This window comes from Ixodes scapularis, unplaced genomic scaffold, assembly GCF_016920785.2.
Source record: "Ixodes scapularis isolate PalLabHiFi unplaced genomic scaffold, ASM1692078v2 PGA_scaffold10__122_contigs__length_95168666, whole genome shotgun sequence".
Taxonomy (NCBI): domain Eukaryota; kingdom Metazoa; phylum Arthropoda; class Arachnida; order Ixodida; family Ixodidae; genus Ixodes; species Ixodes scapularis.
In genome coordinates, this window is record NW_024609836.1 from 33,412,001 (window position 1) to 33,426,076 (window position 14,076).

General features: G+C 45.5%; 1 pseudogene; it reads right to left on the reverse strand.

The window, feature by feature from the left end:
• Positions 1 to 1,758: 1,758 nt before the first annotated feature.
• Positions 1,759 to 14,076, reverse strand: part of LOC121834760 — a 46,772-nt pseudogene continuing 34,454 nt past the window's right edge.

Genomic DNA, 14,076 nt, shown 5'->3' on the forward strand with positions numbered 1-14,076 from the left:
CGACAAGAAGAGCGGTTGATAGAATCGGGACTGGGCTTCTCGCTACTGCACCTGGAAAATGGAAATACCGTGAAGCGGGTCTGGCCTTTGCGAACGACATTGTGCTGACGGCGGGCTGTGAAACGGAAATGCAACAACTTCTCGACATATGTGCTGATGAGGCTGCCTTGCTTGGTCTCAAGTACAACACATCCAAGTCCGCGGTGATACAATTCGCGGGCACTGAGAAAGAAAATCTCGACAGCCTCAGATTGGGCCTTGGCGTATTACCGGTACTGAACAAGTATAAGTACCTAGGTGTTGAGTTGTCCAGCGAGGCAGGCTATCTGAAAGATCATTACGCCCACCTCCGTCAATCCGCGACTCGGGGAGCTAACATCCTCCGTAAGCGCAGTATATGGACGTGTAATAGATTCATAGTGAGCCGCGAAATGTGGAAGCCGGTGGTGGTGCCGGTGTTGACATTCGCCAACGCAGAGGTGTGTGTACCAGGTGACATAAGAACCACATTGGAGCTCAGAGAACGAGAAGTGGGACGCCAAGCGCTGGGCTGCCGTGGCACGGTTGTGAATGAGACAGTGCAGGGGGGCCGGGGCTGGTCGTCTCTCGAAGCGAGGGAGGCGACAAGCGAGGTCTCCTACGGCGGGCGGCTTCGATCCATGGACCGGGGCCGCTGGGCGAAGAGGCTGTTCGTATACACTCATATGACTCCTTCTCAGAGACGTTGACGAAAGCGTCTTCACCAGCTTGATGAAAAGCTTGGCTTCTTCACAGAACCGGTGGAGGCGACCACAGAGAAAAAAAAGAATGAGAGACGGTGGTGCGCAAGAGTGTTCGCGAACAGGAGAATGTGCAATGGCTGCAGGCTACCAGAAAAAGGCAACCCTGACAATGTATATGGAATTAAAACAGCAAATCACGGCAGAGACGCGGCTGTACGACAATAGCTTGGGCAGCCGCCTATTGTTCACGGCTCGTGCGTGTGCCCTGCGCTCACTGATGTACAAACAGCGCTTCGACAATTATGTGCCGTCGACTGTGTGCCGAGTATGCAAGGTTGACAACGAAACAGCGGAGCTCATCATACTTTGTTGTGGTGGAATCTGACCATCTGCCACTTCTCCCGCCAAAGAGGCGAACCGACTGCACGGAGGTGTCCCGCATTTAACGACAGCGCTGGGCTTCTCAACAACAAGTGAGAGAGCCAATAATACTGAGGCCTTTCGGAAGACCATCGAGCGGACGAAGAGACGACTGAAGGATTGTTGGCATCGAACACAACACAGGGGGCACTAAATTCAACCCCAGGCTTGGGCACGATTAATCGATCAAGCCCGTTATAAAAGAAGCAGCCGCATAATCATCATCATCATCATTGATGGTAACGCTGCGTACTGCACATCCTTGCCATTTTCTCCCGCTGGACGAAGCGAGCAATTGTCACCCCCCCCCCCCTTTTCTAGCCCATCATTGCCACGCCAAATCAATAGCTGATTGAGCATTCGCTCTCATCGCGTGAACCAAAATATGACCTTCGTAGTTTTTCGGAGTAGTATACTAACATTGCAAATAGAATTTCTTTGAGTTGTTGCCCAAACATTACGCTGCTTCATTTAAATTATTAGTAATAAAAAATAAATCACCGAACCTCTACAAATCGGATGCGCCTCTCACTTATATGCTTTTGTACCATATAAATGAGCAGCCGAAATACTTATTCTAAGCCAGTTTATTTGTTACTGTGATGCTTTCCTTTAATTACGTTGGAACCCAATGGTCCCACACGCCGTTGTGGTACTCTGGGAATCCTGCAGGATCGGCTGGTTTGTTAAGTGGCGTCACCTCTCGTGCCTTAGAACACTCGATTTTCAACTTGAGGTCCTGAAGCACTTCGGCCTGAAAATATAAACGTATATATTTATATTCTACATTTGACAGCTTATAGTATCGGTACGTTTTCGATGTCTAGAAAGTAGTTGCCCCGTTCTAAGCAAATATCGGTCAAATAAAATACCCGAATAATTATAGCGATTCTACTATTAAAATATTGTATATAAACTCCTCGTACATATACGTAAGCATTAGTTTAAACGAAAATTCGTGCCTATGCTCCATCTCACAAAAATCAGCAGTGCAGAGAAAGGCATGGGCACGAGCGCGTGGCTTTGGAAAGAGCGGTGCACCAGTTCTCGTGCAAACAAAAACATTCTATTCAGCTAGGCGCAGGCGCCCTTGTCTTTGTTTTTACTGAAAACATTTGGGAGATGAAGTATAATTAGAGTATTTACTACATTCAATCCGGCTATATGCATACTTTTCTCACAAGGGCGCCACCATTTTGAATGGCGTCCCTTCTAGTATAGGGGAAGACGTTTTGCCGTGGGAACGGCGATACAACGGCTGGGAACGAGAGTAAACGTAAAATGTCGATAGCGGATGAGAATTCTAATTTAAATTTTCACCAAAATAGTCGATGGTATATATACACAATCTAGACTTATGATTATATGTATATTTGGGCGGGAAGATACGCCCAGTCTTAATTCACTTGAAATCACTGCAAAAATGTTATCTAAATTCGACTGTTTTTTCTTTCATTTTGTCTCAGCTTATTGGCATACAAGGAGGATCGGTGGCCGAGTGGGCTAGCGCACACCAGCTCGGAGCATGTGGAGCGAAAGCTCGCGCTGCAGAACCCAGGGATCCTGGGCTCAATCCCCACCCCTGCCCGTTTCGATCTGCATGAGCATCGTACCGGCGTGTGGTCGTGTATCATTACTGTGTAGTGCACGTTAAAGACCCCAGGCTAGCAGTCGTACTGCACTGGCTAAATTGCTTATCTACAGTGGCTAACAATGTCGCCATGTTCTGGCAGACTAAACTCCTGCTGTATAGACAACTAACGACTAATTTGTTTTTGTTTATAAAATAAACATACCTCTATCTTTATGTAATCCGCGAATTCCTTTTCGGCAAAGTCACCAACCCCCTGTTACCTATCTAAAGCTGTATGCGTCGCCAGCTCCTTCTTCAGCTTATCCTTTGTTTTATATTAATGCAACTAGTACTCGACGCTACAGAGGTTAAAAAGAACCACACTTTAACAACACATCATACAGTGGAGCTTTGGACTTCCTTCTTTTGAAACAATTGCCTTTTTCAACATGGTGAATGGAAATGGCGTGATACATCACAGCCTCTTCTCGATACTCGAGAGGAGCCTTGCCTGTGTGATCAATTTGAAGCGGTGTGGAGTGTTGCTACTTTTTTTTAGTAAGGTAACCATTTTTTTTTGCTGGTGAGCGCAGGCGCCAGATAAAGGCATCAGCCATTTGGTGTCCGATTGCAAGCGAAACAGAACGCGAATTGAGTGAAGGAACAAGAAAAGTATACATGGGTGCACGTGCACGTAGACCGGTAGGGAACAAGACAGGATCTGAAACCAAAAGACTGAAATTTTGATTTTGCGGCGGCGAGCATTTTCGTCCGAAATATTTTTTACCGCCTGAGTTTGGAGACCGTACAAAGCCTTGTCAACTTAAAAAAAAAAAGGAAATAGAAAGTCATAGGGGATAGAAGCTGCGTCATGGAAGCTTTTTGTTTTGTTAATTTTCTCACTTGATGTGCTCTAGAGATTACTCATATATTCTGTCTGGAGCAAGCCATAAATGTAATTTCCATAGTCTCACCGTCACCCTGAACTCAATGGAAAACAATGCAGCTGGGGAGAAGTGTCCAAAGGAATAGATAGAAAAAAATGTCGGAAACCGTTTCCACAAGGTTTTCATGTACTTACACTCAGAAGTGGCCAATGTTCGGATTTGTTGAGTTTTTACAACAAATTGTGCACTGACCAAAATATTAAGCTACTTCTTTGACAAAAACGAATAGCGGCAAAAAGATTTGGCTCATAAAATGCATTTTGACGTCATGAAATTTACAGTATACTTTTTCAGAGTGTTTTCATGGAGTAACCTAATAAAATATCAAACTGGCATGTTCTGAAATGTGATTAAGTAATTTAAAGCCTTAAAAATTAAGAACAAGGGATTTAAGGTACAAAACTTATATATAAAAAAACTTTAGTTTAATTTAAATCAATTTATTTACTACGTTTTTGTTATGTCCATGGAGTAACAGAGAATGTCTGCCACTCAAGCAAAACCTGCCAGCTTCCATTACTTGTGGTGCAAGGCGCTGGATGCCACTTGCTTGAACGTAACTGGTTTGGATCACTGGGCATTAAGGTCAGTGGCATTCACGAAACCACACACGATGGCAACATTACACAGTTTTTACAGAAATTTCAGTCAGTCTTTTCCGAGACCATCAGTGGTCATGTAGGAGCACCAATACATCTGGAATTGAGAGATGAAGCTCGACCCAAGTTTCTGAAAGCCCGGGGCCCGTTACGTTCCCTTTGCGCACCGTTCAGCCGTCGAGACGGAGATTAACCGACTGGAACAGCAAGACATTTTCGAGCCTACGCAACAGTCTGACTGGGCCACGCCGTTGGTGTTGGTGAGAAAGAAGGATGGAAGCATTCGTCTCTGTGGTGACTATCGCAGCACCGTGAACGAGGCTAGGGAAAAGGCGTCATATCCTTGGCCAACAACGGAGGAAGTGTTGAGCAGTCTGCGGGGAGGAACTACATTCAGCGCCCTCGGCCTAGCGCAAGCCTACCAACAACTTCACGTGACTCCAGGTACGGCCGAGCTGCTCACCATAAACACAGTAAAAGGAGTGTACAAGGTGAAGAGGCTTCCCTTTAGTGTGGCAGCAACGCCAGAAATATTTCAAAGGTTCATGGAGACCACCTTGCTCGGGCTAACCGGTGTATGTGTGTACCTCGACGACATCATTGTCAGTGGTGCCGCGGAGCAAGAGCATAAGGAACGATTGTCAGCCGTGGTACAGCGACTGGCAAAGGCAAACTTGCGGCTCAACAAGGCTAAGTGCCGCTTCAGTGTACCGGCAGCACATTTTCTGGGCCACAAGATTGATGCTAAGGGCATACATACCACATACGAAAAGAGACAAGCGATAGTGGAAGCAGCCGCTCCGACTAAACACGGTGCACGGAACACACACACACCACGCACAAGCACAGTATCCAGTGCTGAGTGCATCGGGAAGTTCCGGCCGGCAAGCGGTATCCGAATTGTCCAAGTATTGTCGCCATGCGCACCAGCGCATCCAGATGCCGAGCCAAACTGCAATGGGTCGGCAGCTTCACACTATATAAAGATTCAAAGCCGAGGTCAGTAGGTATCCATCCAGGGCAACGATAGGTGCGTCAGTATCCGTGCGCCCGCAGCGGGAACGTCGCCGCCGGGCGAGCGCCGGCCGGTAGTGAGCGGAAAAGGACCGAAACTCTCGAAGCGCTGCCGCCGACTGCAATAGACAATGCAAGGCGCGCGTCATTAGGAATTAGACACATGCATGGGCGTACCAACCTAGGGCCAGGGGGCGCTTGCCCCCCCCCCCCTCTTCAGTTCTCAGAGTGGGGGGGCAAGGCATGTGTTTTTGCCCCCCCCCCCCCCCCTGAAACAGCCACCACTGGGCAGGGCAAACATTGGCCAGCGGCGCCCAGGGAATACCAAAGGCACCGCCCCCTCCCCCCCTCAAAAGCAAGTTGGTACGCAACTGGACACATGCGACATTGAGCCAAAAATTGTACAAGTTCATATTATAGGCAGACGGGTCTTCATCAGCGAAGCCCGATGGCAGCAGTATTTTTTCCCTCCGATTATTTGTGGTTTTCGACCGGAAATCAAGAGTGCGGTGAATTCTCACACAAAACAAATAATCAGTAGCCTAAATGCCATATGAAATCAATTGACATGATTAACCAATATTTCTGGTTAACCTTGGTGTTTACATAAAATTCAGAGCACACATCCTTATAAAGGGACGGGTGAAGCTGCTCCCTTCCTCCCAAAATCATTTCAACAGTGTAAGTTGTCATTCCTAGCAAAGAGCGAGATGTTAAGGTTAAAATAGCGGTGGTTACAAGCAATCTATTAACACGTGTTTTCAATGTTTGTTTATTACAGCTGTTGGCCAAACCATTTCGGTTCAAGAATCGAGCAAAACGAATGTGTGCTACTTACTATTGCGTGCCGAATTGACAACCACTGACTTAAGTCGTGTACACCACGCCAAGCAGGTACGCCTTTAGAGTTGCAAGTACCGAAACCACGGCATCATCGGTCTAGCAGTACGTCAACATTTTGGCAATATGCACTAATGAAATATGTGGACTGTCCCACTCCTGCCATCGCATTCCTCACACAAAATTGACATATAAATGCATGGGTTATGTTGGGGGCAAAACAATGTTATTAAGGTTATGATATACCGTAAAAAAAAAAAAGCAAAAACAGGATCACTAATTCTGACCCTATGTTGACTTTAGTCGCACAGAAAACTGGTCGGGGAAAGTTTCACAGCCGCGAAGAGGCCGGAAGCCGACAAAGCCAGGTCGATAGCAAAGTCGTGGCGAGACGGCATCCTAGATCAGGCGATAACTGCACCTAAAGGCAGAACGAAGCCGACGAGGAAAATAAAGAAATATAATTATATTACGAAACAAATGATGAGGTTTGAAGTTCCAAGTGACTGACTAAACCAAAGAACATGCTTCTGCCCAGTAACACGAGTCTGCATGCAAAAAGTGAGCCTGTCGTTTCGATTCCCCTGCTCAGTCTAAAAAACAAAAAATGGTATTTCCGGTTACAATTTTATTGATGCTCAGTACTGATTGTAGTGATTCAGCTCTTTTGTTTTATTCAAAGTGATGGCACGGGAGGTTTGTCTGAAGGGAACCTCGTTTGCATTTATCCTACATCTTTCCCCGGTTTTAAGAGTAGTTCGTAATCCCACGGATTTAGAACTACAACTTTCTCCGAAAAGTTATAATGTAATGTGTGTTGTGAAGAAAAGCAACAAATATAATTCAGGCAACAATCCCCCCCCCCCTTTTTGTATGTACCATTTTTTACTCCGAGTACTATTGTCACTCTATAACTATAAAGCTCACTTACCAGTTCTGGCTTCTTTACCAAATTCTCCGTTTCGCAGGCATCTTCCTTTATGTTAAATAAGTAGTATATCCCCTGATGAATGTCTACAGTTGAGGTTTTTTCACCGCAGTCAATTTTGGCGTCTCTTCTCCAGTTTTCACGGTACTTCAGATGCTTCTTTTTATAAAAGGCTCTCAGCGCGTTGGCAGCCTTGGAGTTGTTCATCAAAGTGTCAAGGTCATCGTATGGGCGCTTGCCTCCAACAGTCTCAAATCTCTGGTCATAGAGGCTTATTCTGAATGTTCGTTCAATCAGTTTGTAATCGCCATCCCGAATAGCGGAGTAGTTGAATCCGCCATTGATGTTGTGCACCACAGCTTTACGCTTGGATTCAGTTCCTGTACGCAATGCTTCCCACATATCGACTCCGTCAATACTTCCGAGGTCTTCCCCATTCCCTCCTGAAAGAAACAATACCCATGAAATCTGCAATCAGACACCCAGTGTTGTACAGTCTACGCGAAAGAAGGTTATCAAAAGTCATATACGCAATTGGGACGGTGAAACTGCAGCACGCGGGGCTGCATTTTCACGAATGTACCGACAGCGAGAGTGGTTCGATCGTTCCACAATTTTGATATCAGGGGAGCTTCGGCAGACAGTTATCGGTTGCAACATTCAAATAGAGACGCCTTGCGCACATTCATGCAGCGCCGGTGAAAGCTTGAGGAAGTGTAGCGGCGTTTTGAAACCACGCCTTGGCAACGGCTGCTGTCAGCTGATCTTCCCCGCACTATAAAAATGGCTCCCTCAAAGAAACCTGGTTTCCCCTGTGTTTCCATAACTAACGGGTGACGGGTTTTCCTTTCGTCGGCTGGGAAAGTGGTTAATCTTACAGTTAGCGCCCTTTCCCGGCAAAGAATGCTCATGTACAGACGAAAAACCTCACTCTTGAGCAGAGGCAATGCTCTGCCTCTCCCCGTCAGTCATCAGTCACGGGAAGGCTCTTTAATTTGCTCCCCTCTTCCTTCCCCCACGTACGCCACTAAAGCACTTCAGTACGCCGCCGCTGTTCAACACCTACTAGAAGCTAAGGCCGGAGCACTCTTCTCCTGACGTTGCAAATGAAGGTCATCGGGGGCACGTGTCGAAGCACAAAACCAAAGGCAACGCGCGCGGGTCGACCGTCGTAACAACGGGCTTTTAGTCATATAAGCGTGCCTTATTAGCGAAAATAAAAGCTGCACACTGAAAATGCGGCAAAAGATTTTATTACACGGGCAAAACATTACCCAAATGATAATGTAGTAATTGCGCAGGCGAGCTGGTGGATGTTAACCATTTTGTTCTTAGCCCGAGACTGAGGCAGGAAAAAAGTAAAGTTTCAAAGTAGAAGAAAAATGAACAGTCGAGGACACGTCTCTAACACAGTGATGTACAGTCTACGCAAAAAAAAAGATTATCAAAAGTCATCTACGAAATTGGGACGGTGAAATCGCAGCACGCGGGGCTGCATTTTCACGAATGTACCGACACCGAATTGCCTTCTGGGACAGGGGAGCTAGGGTGTGTTGCTTTGTGGAAAACGTCAAGGTTCTGTGACAATTGTGGTGGAAAGAGAAAAGTCCTTTTATATCTTTTGGCTTTGGAGGTCGAGAAGGTCAAGAAGGTTCTGTGGTGAAGTTCGTGGAGTGCATATAAGTGGGTGAACCAAATAAACTTGTGTTTAGCTGTGTTAAAGACGTGTCCTCGACTGTTCATTTTTCTTCTACTTTGAAACTTTCCTCTTTTCCTGCCTGAGTCTCGGGCTAACAACAAAATGGAGAACAAAATGATTACCCTTAATATTCGGTATGAATTGACACGAGGTATGCGCATAAGACTACAGAAAAAAAGTTAATAAGTCGAATACATTGAGCCGCAATATTTTTGCTGTAGGAATGCATATTTTACACAAAATTACTTCGACAAAATGGCGAGGCACGCAGTGATTGGACACAGCAAAACGGATCACTGTAAAAATCAGGCGGACGTAGTCAACGTGGACGAGGCCAGACAAATGCCACTTACAATCATGCAAGTGATGTTAAAGTGTGCATTCACTTATTTCTTGCATTATACCAGGGCCAGTTGTCAAACTTAATATAATTTTCATCTAATGACAATATAGAGTCGAAAAATGAGATCGCGACGGGAACGCGAGCTGACGCAATCCTATAATTAGGGTTCGGCGTTTTTGGTTTAAACCGATAAAAACCGATAAAACTACGCCGAATCCATTTTCAGAAATTCGGTTTTAACCGAAAAAGGTCAGTTTTTAGGCTCAGGATTTTCCATTTAAACCGATAAAAATACGTCGCATTCATGTTCTAAAATTCAGTTTTAACCGGAAAAGCTCACTTTGACCTTCCAGTCGTACCGCAGAGCCGTGGCGAAAAAGTGGAACGACAGTGTCTATCGAAATGTGCCCGATTTTATGGGATACACGGATGCCATCACGACGTTTTGGTTTGAATGTGCCGCATCATCGATCGCAACGTGAAGTCTGAAATGCCCCATGACTTCCCATATCCGAGCGTGTTTTTAACTCGTTGTAAGGAAGACTGACTTGATGCAAGCTCTGCATGTTATGTTGTACGTCAAAACGTCGCACCGTGTCTCTTTTCATGGTCACAATTGGTTGATTGGCCGATTTTGGCTCAGGCAGCTCTTCATATCCTCAGCCTGCCAATGTCCAGTGTTAGCGTTGTGAGGGCATTCTCGAAGCTCAGGGTCATATTAACAGGGAAGAAAGAGTGCGGATCAACGAGGAGAACTTGGGAATGTACATGTGTGTGTACTATAATACGATCACGTAATCCTGATGTACAGACGGTGAAGTTCCATTTTTTTTGGGGGGGAAATAGGCTTTATATCTGACTTGTCTGTACTTCTGTTTTTTTCTTGTTTCTTTTACAGTTGCACACATTTGCCAAATAAAGTGTCCATTTCTTCTTCAATGTATCTGTGCCGTTATTCTTTGAATGATCACAATTATGAGAGCTACAAGAATCATCTGATCCGGTGACTGTTGGTGTTTATTGTATATTCACCGAAAAACGCCCATAAAAATTTGTGAGCATAAATATATGCCGAAAAAAACCGAAAATTGAATTTTAAAATAAACACCAAAAAAAAGTACGCCGAATATTGAAAAAAGTAGAAACCGAAAACGGCGGAACCCTACCTATAATATAAATTACTGAAAAGATATTGACTTCCCTGTGCGGCAGGAATACTAAACTTAGCTACAATTTAAAATAAACTAATCCACTTCTCTCTTTCGAACTAAAGCTGCCTTGGAACAAAAGAGCATTTACTTTTTATTCAATAATATTATTACTTTAATAGAGCTAGGATCGTAGTATGAACGCTGTAAATGCAATAAATACGAGTGCTATAAATAAACACACCAGTATATACAACGCACTTTCAGTAAGAACGTATAAGATTGGTATTTACCTTCCAGTGAAAAACCGAATGTTGCCACGCATATTTATAAATGTCGACGCAATTGCCTACAAATAACGACGACCAACGAAATTCCATTCTATCACCAGATTAAAGCAACCTACCAGAACTCTACTCGCGTCCTACATGACCAACGAAGCCCCTCAATACGTTTTTGTTTTTGCATGTCGATCGTATCCGTACGTCTTTCAATATCCGCCACGAACTCCAAAAACTGTCTCTCTCTCTGTCGAGGGAAAGAGGTTTATCGATAATCGACCAGCGTAATCGTTGACTACTGGCCACAGATGTCACTAGCAGCGCAGCAGGACCGCGAATCCATGTAAATTCCGTAGTATCAAGAAAACAGTAAAGAACAACACGCAAGATCAGTAGCTAGAAGCGAGGGACGAAAGGCTTAACGTCGCCGACCCATCTCTTGCTCGTGTGCGCTCCCTGCGGCGGTGACTGGAATTTTTTTGTTGTTGTTGTTTCCTTCTCTTCTGAAATGCCTCGGCTTTCCTTTTCAGAGCGTCAGTAGCTCGCACACAGTGTAAACTTACCAGAATCGGAGCATGTATGAAGGAAGAAAATTCGCTGCCGGAGCCGGTTCATTCGAAATGTCTGGGGAGCGGCGGGACTCCACTGTGATCCCGCGGTTACGGGATAAGCATAAATATAAAATCGGTACTTTCAACCTTGCCAAAACGTTCTAAACTACATTTATATTATATTTATATATGTAATAAATTATACGATACTGCGTATTTGAAACGTATATCAGTGCCGGATGAATTCGCACGAACAAACCACGTGACCTGAGTGAGCAGACGACTGGGTCGTTGTCAAGAGAACCAGAGTTTGCACCTTTTCACAGCGTGCCCTCCCTTCTCCGGCCGATGTGACGTTACTACTCGGATGCACTACGGCTTTAGCTTGAGGTGTTGCGCTGTACCAAAAAATCCAAACCTTCCGGCAGCCGCCGCTGAGAAATAGCCACGTGGTCGCGATTTCCGGACACGCTCCCTCGCCTCCCCACGAGCGCCGCCCAGGTTCCGTTGTGGTGTGCTACAGTGGCTTAAAGGGGCTAGTGTAAAGAACGAAACCGGAGAAGCGGCACAGCGTTGGAAGACGGCCGCGGGTGGCGCTGGCGCTTGCAGCACCGTCGTTCCGGCTATGGCTCCGGCTTGGCCGCTTGGTCAGCCTGGCTCTGGCAAGCTCCGGCCGATTCGCAGCTCTCGACTACACTGTCGTCTGCTAGTTTCACATTTTTTATTCACCTTCAAACACAAATCATGTCCTTGGAAGTTTACTCGAAACAAATAATTGTTTTTGATGTATTTATGTTAGTTACAGAGCGTGTTAGGGTGCCTCTATTTGCCGGCCGATTGAAGCGCCCACCGGAGCTGCGGATCGAAGCGCCACCTACATCGTCTTCCAAGGAGCGGCCGTTCCCGATGCATGGTGGAGGCTACGCGATAACTACACTACCCCCTTTAAGCCACTGTAGGTGTGCCCTTCGCGCCACTAGAGAACAGGTTGCGTACTACATACTTTCGCTTCTTTACCGCAAACGTTTCAGCCAAACAAATGCACATACGTATCTGTCCCCATTCAACATATGCAACATGTAGCACAGTCGTTCTACCAAAGCACACATCTCCTCACACGTGTCTCCTATATGAATTCCACTGAAAGAAGAGAACCTTTTGCAAACATTGTAAAGCACACTGGGCGAAGGCAAATTTTCTTAAACATGCCTTTCCACAATGCAGCAGCTACCAGTGTCGATCACAGCACACTTTGTGCGGTCGGTTGCAATATTTTTGCTTAGTGACTTCTGTACAACGACGGCGGCGTCTACATTTGCTACAGAATGTGTTATAACTTTGAAGCCTGTAGATCTCAAGTTTGGGCAGTGTCTCTGGCGAGCAAGCATGTATTTATTTTCCGTAGCGCTTCGGTTGTGCGTCATTACGACATTTCACATTGTTCGCTCATGCAGGCTGGCAAAATTCGGTTAATGCATATATAGTTGTGAAAAAATATAAGAAAACAAAAAAAGCTAAAAGAAAGGTATTGTTATCGTTTTCATATGGCACTGAACGTGCGATCTTCATTTTATTTAGTTTATTAAAACTTCTGCGCTGCTTTACGTTCGACGCAGGATTTACGTGGTCGCGTCTTACGGGAACGCTCGCGCACCCTGGCCGAGAGAAACAGGCCTATAACGGGTATTCAATGTACGCCATATTTGAGGAAGATGTTTTGAGCGCATGCTCAGAACGAGATTACATGAATAGGCTGCTACGACCGTCAATTATGATGGTGTTGCTTGCATGTTACAAAACAGCTGTAGAAACTCGCCGTCAGCACATGCTCAGCAGTTTTAGCACACAACTTTGGCCGCCAGCAAATATTCTCTATAGGGCTGCCTTCTAGCAGCGTTATGTAACGGAAGCTCCTGTAATGCAGTTCCCAGTAACGAACATTCCTGTAGCGTCAATACCTCTAGCGCACGCACCACTCTAACGCAAGAAGAAGCACAACGCAAAGTATCGGGGAAAAAAAGAAAAAAAAAACAACACCGAAGACATTTAAGGCTGCTTACGTGGTGTAGGAATGCGAAATCATTATAGTCCGGCGGTGACGAGAGAGATTTTTGGGGGTTTATGGCGCAATAGCTACGAGGCCACCTGCGCCAAACTAATTGAAGGTTTGTACTAGAAAACAGGTTTTACAAAACGGATAACCAAAAAGCTATAATCGGTGTAAAAGGCCAATACTACCAAGAAATTCTATTACTCGTTCAAAAGAGATCAGAGGATTTTCTCCCAGAAGGAGAGCAGGATGAAATGGGATATGATGTTGAAAAAATTCAGGGAAATGAATGCGGCGCTTGGGCTCAAGGCCAGGGCACAACCACAAGATATGCAAAACAGTGAGCCTATCACCACACTGATCGCAGACTGGTGGATCTTCTCCCGAAAGCAGATGCCTATGGGTTACAAAAGAGTGTCCGATTCTCAGACGGCACAACAACGTTTCATGAAGTCGGCTCTTGCATGAAGAGCTTTCCCAAACTCCCAAAGCCGGTTTGGTAACATGAAGCTTGTTACCGCACTCCATGTCCCATTCCAATTGCCAAGAATGAAGAATCGAGGACTTCACCAAGGGCTTAATATCTTGATAGGGTAAACAGGACAGAGATTGTGGAAGGTTACCAGCAGACCCTGCAAGCTTGTCGGCTTCTTCATTGCCTTGTATGCCAAAGTGACTGGGTACCCAACAAAATTTTATATTTTGACCTCCATGCAAAGCAGTGTTAAGTTTATATCGAATCTGTTGTACAAGCATATTTTTAGTATATTTAAGAGAGCAAACTGCAAGAATCACACTTTGAGAGTCAACAAACAGGACCGCCCTCAGTATTTTCCTATTGATAATGCATTCGATCGCCATTGATACCGCATAGAGTTCCGCCGTGAAAATGCTGGCGACACAATCGAGTCGTTGAACCTTGGAGAAGCGTTCTGAATACACAGCGCAACCGACAAAAGAA